The sequence below is a fragment of the Myotis brandtii genome, unplaced genomic scaffold (genome assembly GCF_000412655.1).
Source record: "Myotis brandtii unplaced genomic scaffold, ASM41265v1 scaffold17, whole genome shotgun sequence".
NCBI classification, from domain to species: Eukaryota; Metazoa; Chordata; class Mammalia; order Chiroptera; family Vespertilionidae; genus Myotis; species Myotis brandtii.
The window spans coordinates 9585314-9593443 of NW_005356259.1; the positions used below are offsets into that span (position 1 = coordinate 9585314).

The 8130-nt window shown below is 43.6% G+C and overlaps 1 protein-coding gene across 1 annotated transcript in view; it reads left to right on the plus strand.

The window, feature by feature from the left end:
* The window catches only part of HOXA3 (homeobox A3), a 45858-nt gene that overhangs the window by 13846 nt on the left and 23882 nt on the right, over nucleotides 1-8130 (plus strand). The gene's annotated exons all lie outside the window — the stretch shown is intronic.

Sequence of the window (8130 nt, forward strand, 5' to 3'; positions counted from 1 at the left end):
GGAGGCTCCCCACCCCTCCCCCGCCCCGGGCCCAGGCCCTGAACCTTGCTGGCCTGCACGTTCTTTTTATTTCGGTGGGACTGTTCTCACCCGCCTGTGAGTCTGAAGCAATAAACTTTATGGCCGGATTTAACTTTAGTCTTTGAATCCCCAGGCTAAATGAAAGGAGTTACGGCGCTTTCTTTTCTTCCGCCTCGCCTCTCTTTTCACTCTCTTTCCTTTTTCTCTCCTCTTTTGTAGAATTTAAAACATCCATGTACAAGGCCCTCAAAAGGCAACTAAGGCGCCCCCCCCACCCCTTAGATAACTCTAAAGATAGAGAAATGTACTCCCCCTCAGCATACAGGGGGAATTCTTCCAAACTGTGCCCTAAAGTTTTGGGGGAAATCGAGGTGTCTTCAACGCCCAACTTAAAAGTCCCCAGAGCCATTAGGTTGTTTTCCCTGACACGTCATAAAGGGTAGTTGAGGGAAGAAATTGGTCGTTTGTCAGTAGGAGATTTCCGTCTTTCTTTTGTTAGCTGCTCTTTCTGTTTGATCCCAGGAAATTTACATAATCTATGATTTCCAAAACAGTCCCCAATATTGCACCAATGGGTGAAGTAAGGTGAAAGAAATTTTTCCTGGGTACAATTCCAGCTTGGCCTCAGCCACCCCCTCAGGCCCCCACCCCCCACATTCTTCCGTGGCAGAGCGGTGACTGGGGATGCTGTGGCCTGTCCCTCAGGATGGGTATTTCTCTGGATGGGTACTCACATGGGACCTTGCGGATTTCCCCCATCCCGACTGAGGAATTAAGCCAAATTTTCCAACTTAGAAATGAAACAAACAAACAAAAAAAAAGGGATCTTCTGCCTCCACATGCTTTTCTCCTTGGGAACTGGGTAGCTTTCTGCAAGTGCTCATTGGTAAAGATATGTACTAAGTGCTCAAAGTGAAAAAACTTAAAGTGTAGATTTGGAATTTCTACATACTTTATTGTGCACAGGCCACTCCTACCCAACATTAGTCCAACAGATGTTCCCAAAGACAGAGGTCCAAAGAGCAAAACCTGGGAAGTTTTCTGAAAGATCGAAACCCTCCTCCAAGTCCCACTTCTCTTGAATAGTGAGTGGCAAGGAAGATCCCTGCGGTCATGTTTTGTGCCCTGTGAGAGTGAGCATTGCTGTGTCAGTGCTCAGGAAAACGTGCCTACACCTTGGTGGGGACCAGAATAGAAACTCTCTTTGGGTTCTCTTTTTTATTTTAAGTGTCTGTAAGAATTCTGGAGTCTTTGTTTTGCTGCTCGGAGTTTTGGGTTCTTTATTGGAAAATGCTGGATGAAGGTTTTATTTTAGTTGCTCACTTGGTGATCTTGCTTGAGTGATTTCTTGATGACTAAAATTAGTAGCAGAAAAAAGAGTGATAGGGCTGCTGGCAGATTCACTTGAGTAACTTGCGTGGAGGAAGTGGCCACACCACCTCCGTGGCCACATCCCACCCTGGGGTGTGGGAATGGGCAGAAAGGCTGTTGGACCCATAGGCAGCATCACACAATATAGAGAAACTTTCCCATGATTTAAAAGACTTAGAGGCTATAAATATTGTCAGCTTGCTTATTTCTGTCTGCTGTAATCTTCATAAAACTTTAGAGTTTAAGGAGCAGGCCAACTCACATGGAGTTAAATGACTTAAAACACACACACACACACACACACACACACACACACACACACCCATAGCATCCAGTCAGACCTACGTGAGCATTCCTGCAGGAATTTTTTTCTTTCTTCCTATTTTCACAGGAAGCATAGTAAAGAGGATGGCTGGTTATCTGCTCATTTTTGTAGATAAGTTATTTCTCCTGCATTCTTTTGGGTTGTTTTTGCAGAGAAACTTCTTTAGAAAATATCTGTCATTGAGAGCTTTATGAAGACATCGAGCCTCAGCCGGTGGCAGAAGTGTCTGTCTGTGTTCCTTGTCTTGTAAAAGGAGAAGGTGTCTGAAATGTGCAGGGCCCTGTTTGTTTCTACAAGCCGCAGAGACAATATTTCCTGAACTATAAATATAATAGGAAGCTTCTGGTCACACTCACTTAGGGGTTTGTTAGGGTTTCCATGGTCTAATTCCACAACATTATGCCAAGATTCCTTTTCTTCTGCTCTTTCCCTGCTTCATTGTTGGCGGCTCTGGGAGAGCAAGACAGAATTTTCTACCAGAAACGGAGTCATGTTCATTTGTTGAGATGTGAAGAGTATTATATCCAAACAATTAGTGAGGGGAGAGCAAATTACATCCTTGGAGATGGGCTATTAGAGAGGAAAACAACCCTTTTAGCTTAAAAGATGCCCTTCGAAGCCTCTCCCTGCCTTAGCTTGGGAGTCTGCCTGAGGTTTGCCCACCATGGAGAGTGCAGAACAGAACTGTGTGGCTCTATCCCTTTGGCTTCTAGGGCAGAATTTCTTTCTAGTCAATGACAAAACTATAAATGGGGCTTCCAGACAGGGCTAAGGGGGTCAACGTAGGCTCCCGCCCACACAGGAGTGGGGCGCCTCAGTCCTGGCCATTCAAAGCCCCAGAACTGGAAGATTTGCCTAGGTTTGTTTTGTTTGTTTTTCACAAAGAAAGCTTCCTTCCCCCACCATGCCCCCTCCCCACAAACTGGCCTTTTCAATAATAATATTTGTTATGAAGGTTATTGGGTAATTATTGCGATTTTGTGAAGCAGCCCTTGCTAGAGGTGAAGTCTGTCATCACCTAACAAATGACGCCCGCGCAGTTCACTGCCGGGTTAAGTAAATGCAGAGAAGATAAATCTGCACACCCTAGGAATCGCCAGCAGAGCACGCTTTAGTACAAGTTCACAGTCAACTCGCCTGCCTGGGCCAGCTCGCCCAACAATTAGGGCTGCGTCTTTATTTTTAAATAAAGGGGGAAAAAATGTCTCCAACTTCCATTACCTGCTTTCCCCCATCTTCTTTTTCCTTTTGCTATTTGTGAGGTTCCCCCGCCCTACTCCCAATTGTCCTTGTAAATGTAATGATGAGTGATTTCAAAATAATCTCTTTCCTATTTTAAGTGCTGACAAAAAGAAGTAGAAGGCTGGTTTGACAGGAAATACAGTCACAAACACATACACACACACACACACACACACACACACACACACACACAAATCTAGTGCACCCTCTTGTTCTAAAAGGCTGTGGCAGAAGTAGGGCATCCCTGAGATCCTGGGAGGGGGCCTTCCCCTGAGAGAAAAGGCACAGCTTTGTATATCTTTGTGGTTAGTGCGTTGCAACTGCAGGTCAAAAAGTTGAGGGTCAAAAGTTTACGTTGTGCAGCACTCTTAGTCATCTGCCCAGACAGAGTTTGATGTCAATGTTAGAGCTGCGATCTTGACTATCAGCACAAAAGATAAAATGGCTTGGAGTGACGCGTGTATCACGGTATGGACTCCAGGTGAACCCTCGTGGTTGAATGACCTCAATTACGGAGAAAAGGATAGAAAATTCCTCTTTTCAAGAGTAATACATGCTGTATTTCATCTTGAATTATCGCTCCCATTCTGAGGGAATAGCAGCAGGTAAATAGGCTTAGATTACTGAAAAACCAACACCTTAGATTGCTGGAGAACCAGGAGTCTTCGGGTGTGTCACAAAATAAAAAAGCTCAGAAGTCATCAGTGGACCTTTAAGAAATAACGTAGCGAGTTTCCAATGCCCCGTGGTACCTTCAAAGGCAAGAGAACCGGCAGGAAACTTCCTTTATTTGAAAACAGTGATTTTGATTTGCCATTTCTCTTTTTAGTTCCCATAATGATCCCTAAAGTGTGTGAGAAGAAGGGCAAACACAGGCACTTCTTGCAAAATGTGTTCTTTGCAATTTTCAAACACAGAATGCTTTTTCTGAAATTGCCACTCACTAAATGCCAAGAGTTCTTAGAGCTGGGAAGGGGAGGAAGGAAACGGAAACCCTCCCCCGAAGGGACAGGATTCTTCTACCCCTCCAGCAGTGAGAAAATGCTCATTGGTACCCTGAAAATGTTCCTGTTGTCGGACATTTTTCATTACGGTTATTGTTAACCCTACATTGAATGTAAGAGAAATGCTACAATCTATAAGTGAATAGCCACACTGTAAAGAATATGCCATTTGAGCAGAAAGGTGGAATCCAGGAATGTCAGAGCACCGTGACAGACTTCTGTTCTCCAGAAAATACTCTTTAAAAACACATTTGGAATAAAAGCTAAGGAGAGGAGAAGCGAGCTAAGGAGGAAGGGTGGGAGAGTGGGAAAGAAAGGGAACAGTGTGTTAAGGAAGCCGGCTGGAACCATGCCTCCTGTGTGAGTTGCAACTGGAGAGCTAAACACTATTTTATTTCTCATGCACCTATATTAGCTGTAAGTGTTGGTGCCATTAGAATCTATTTTCTGGGGGACGTATTTTCCTTTTCCAGGTATTGATCTTTAAGTAATCATTGTAGGGAAGCAGAGAAGAGAAAGTTAAAAAAATTTCTAGATTTTTCTTTTTTAACTATAGAGATAAGTTAATTTAACTACTCAGAATGCAGAGTCTTGTTAGGCATGTGTAAGATCATCCCAATATATTCTGGTTGATTGGATTTGCTGGTGCCAGGGACATTCAGTGGTAAATATTTCCCAAACAGTGCCGTAGTGGAAGTAATCAGATTGCTTCCACTGTTGGATGTGTAAAGTTTTCACTCTGGCCAAGAGCTTGAAGCCAAATGGGGGTGTGCCAGATGAAAACAAGAAAGGGAACAACTGTGGTGATTGCTGTTACAGCAGTGAACACTTCACCACATCTGGGCTAGCAAAATGGAGAAAACTGAAACCCCCGCTATTACTCACCAAGACAATTATGTGTCCCTTTGAGAAAAGCTTGTTATTGTATTATTGGTTAAAAATGTCCCACGCCTTAGAAACATGTCAGATTCAATAATCATAGACACCTCTTCGCCAGTTTTTAAAGTAAAAGAAAAAGTTACCTGAAGAAGTTACTGCTTTTAGAGTGCATACGTTTTTATTTGGAGGATCTTGATTATTAGGCCTCTTACACAATCCTGGTGAAAATTCATATATAATGCAAGTATAAATTTCAGTCTTTATGCCTGGGTCATGCTCATCGCTATAAACTACTGCAAGGAAATTACCCCCAAACAATTAATGGTTCAAATGGATGATAAAGTATTGCTTGTCTAAAATCATGCGCCTAGTGTAGGTGGGGGAGAGCCCTCAAAGGCCACCATCAGGCATTCTGAAATTCAGCCATTCCCGCGTGCGCTCCAGAGATGAGCAGTCAGTCTGAGGGACTCTCATTCTAAAGAACAAAGGACAAATACAGTCAATACATTCCATAACGTTTACATTTCCTTTGCTTCCCTCCCCCACCCCTCCTTGGTTTTCCCTGAGAAGGAGTGACCTGGGCAAAGACCCTGCTCTCTAAAAGACACTGTATAGACCTTTTAGAAGCGCAAAGTCCAAGGCCGAGGTGAACTTCAGGTCAGCGCGTCTAACAAATATGAAAATGTCGGCTGGTGAAGGGCGCGCCTTGTGATTTAACAAAGACTGTCAATGTGTAAGATTAATAAGAAACAAAATGCACACGGTGTCACTGTTCGGTCACTTTGAATCTTGGGACAGGGTTGCATTCAAGAGGGCAGGCTATTCCAAAGATATTCAAAATGATTCAAATCAGATTCAAACTAGGCTGCAAACCCTGCCTTCCTCTCGCCCTCCCTCTCCCTTGGACTCCCTTCGCTCTCCTTCTCCATCTGGGATTCGAGGACATGATGAAAAGTTGTTTCATTTAATGGGATTTTAAGAAAGCCTTTGTTGGGAATATATGTTATCCCTGCACGTGGAAATGAGCAAATGTGCTTACCAAGAAAAGGATAATGCTTCCACCCTGCTTGGAACTGGAGCCAGTTGGTGTGCGAAGATTAGCACACTCCCTCTCTGCTCCATTTCAGAGCATCCCATCTTTTTCTCGGGCGAGATGCTGCTGGTAAACTTCGGTTTATGTATTAATTGAGTTAGTTTCTTTCTGGCTTTACTTTGGTGTCTTGGATCTTATGTAAAGGCAAGAAGTGGTTTTTTAAAAATGTTTTTCAAAAGATTATTTGATTCAGTGGAATGATGCTGTGGCTTGCACAGGGAGATTGTGGAAGGATCAGAAAAGGTACTGAGATTGTTTATTACAGCCATAAATCTTGCAGTAAAATGTCAAAATGTCGGTGTGTGAGATAACACTTGGTGGTCCTGGCTCCGTTTGTGTTTATGATAGGAACCACAAAGACAAGTTACAGGCCTTGGGGGATTCTGTGTAAGCCCATCTTCCTAAAGTAATATAACCACATGAAACACAGGGGCAGTTAACTCGTTTAGGCTAACCATATACAAAACAGTGCCCATGCCTTGTTAATACTTTAAAATAGAAACCTGGTAGAAGGTTCTGAGGCTAAACAACATGAACTTTGTGTTTTTGTGTCTGTAAATAACATTAAACAAACATGGTTAAGACCCTAGTACTCAAGGCTGATGCCATGAGAATGACGGCAAAATTTCATTGTCATGTTCCTCCCCTCCTGCAAGCTTAGCAAGCCCAATTTTGTAAATTATATTATGTATATATTATTCAAGTTATATATTCAGCATATATATATATTTTTTTCTTACTGTAGAGAGATATTGGTTTAGGCAGCTGTATCACAGGCTAGATTTCCCCGGGAATCTAGAGAGAATGCCTAAAGATTACCCTCAGCATTGATTTCTGTCTGTGGCTCAGATTCCATTTAAAAAAAAAATTCAGGGTACCCCATGTCGATGGACAGCACTCTTCACAGACACACAGCCAATGTGGAAAACCTCTTTGTACCACTTCAGGGTGATTCCAGTTAAAAAGCTAACATGATCCCCTTTTAAACCTCTTTTCCTAAATTAGTTTAAAGATTAGTCCCATATAATAGGCTTTATGTGGCTAAGCATTAAATGACTATCCATCAAATGGATATTCCAGCATTTAGTAACTCATATGAGTAACCGATATAAATGAAGATAGAATTGACATTCCTTTTGAAGTGTCTCCAGGCTTAGGCTATAGCTTTCCTTGTCTGCCTTCCAGACTCAGTTGTGAGAAGGCTGTTTATACTGCTCTTTGAAAAATCAAGTAAGATGTACCAGCTGAAAAAAAGTCCTGGCTGTACATGCCAATATGAAAGTATTTTAGAAGAGTGACTATTCTGGCTTGTAGTGCTTTCATCTAGGCTGAAAAGTAGAGGATCTAGGTGTGTCTGTGACCCAGAAAAGGAAAGTACACAACAGGAGTAAGGCATCAGTATTTAATGCAAAGATCAACATTGGGTGGGATTAATAAGTAATTTATTTGTTAATAATGGTGTAATTAGTTTACCCATCACATTTCAATTACCAAATGGCAGGCAACAGTCCTCTCTCCCCCTTTTCCAGAGCTACTATTATCGTTAATATGCTAATTTCCAGTAATGCAGAAATGATAGGCTGTCCTGCAAACAGAACTTTACCCTGAGATTCAGTCTGAGAGAGCAGCGTCCAAAATACAAAACGTAATCTTCTTAGCGGGACAAGACTCGCCGGCCATCACACGGGGCAAAGTGCACTCTCCCCGTCGCTTGTTTCTGCTTAGGAGTTGTTCTGAAATGGGACGTTGCTGGTTTCAAAGCTCAGTTCTGTGCAGGCGCCGCGTCTATCCATCCCCCACCCCTGACCACCTCCTGTCTCCCAATCGCGCCTAGAAAATGCGAGTGTTTAACTCTCACATCAACACCTCCATCAGAGGAGGTGCTATTAGAAGGCTCTGAGTGTCCTTAGGCCCCCAGCCCCGCCATCAGATTTTGTCTCTAAAAGAAAGGCAGCATGAAACGCGCCCGTCCGGCCACACCGGGATGGCCTAGCGGCACGTTTCCGGGCCGGTTTCTCTCGGCTGTTCAGCCACCCGCTCTCGCGGCTCCTGCCGGGCTTCTCGGAGCGGGGACCCGGGCGCGGGCGCCGCGAGAGGGTGGGCAGGGGGATTAGCTGGGGAGAAAACGGGTCTATCGACCTCATTCGTTTTATTCCGGGGACAGGATTAAAATGAGACTATTTCCTCGATCCCAA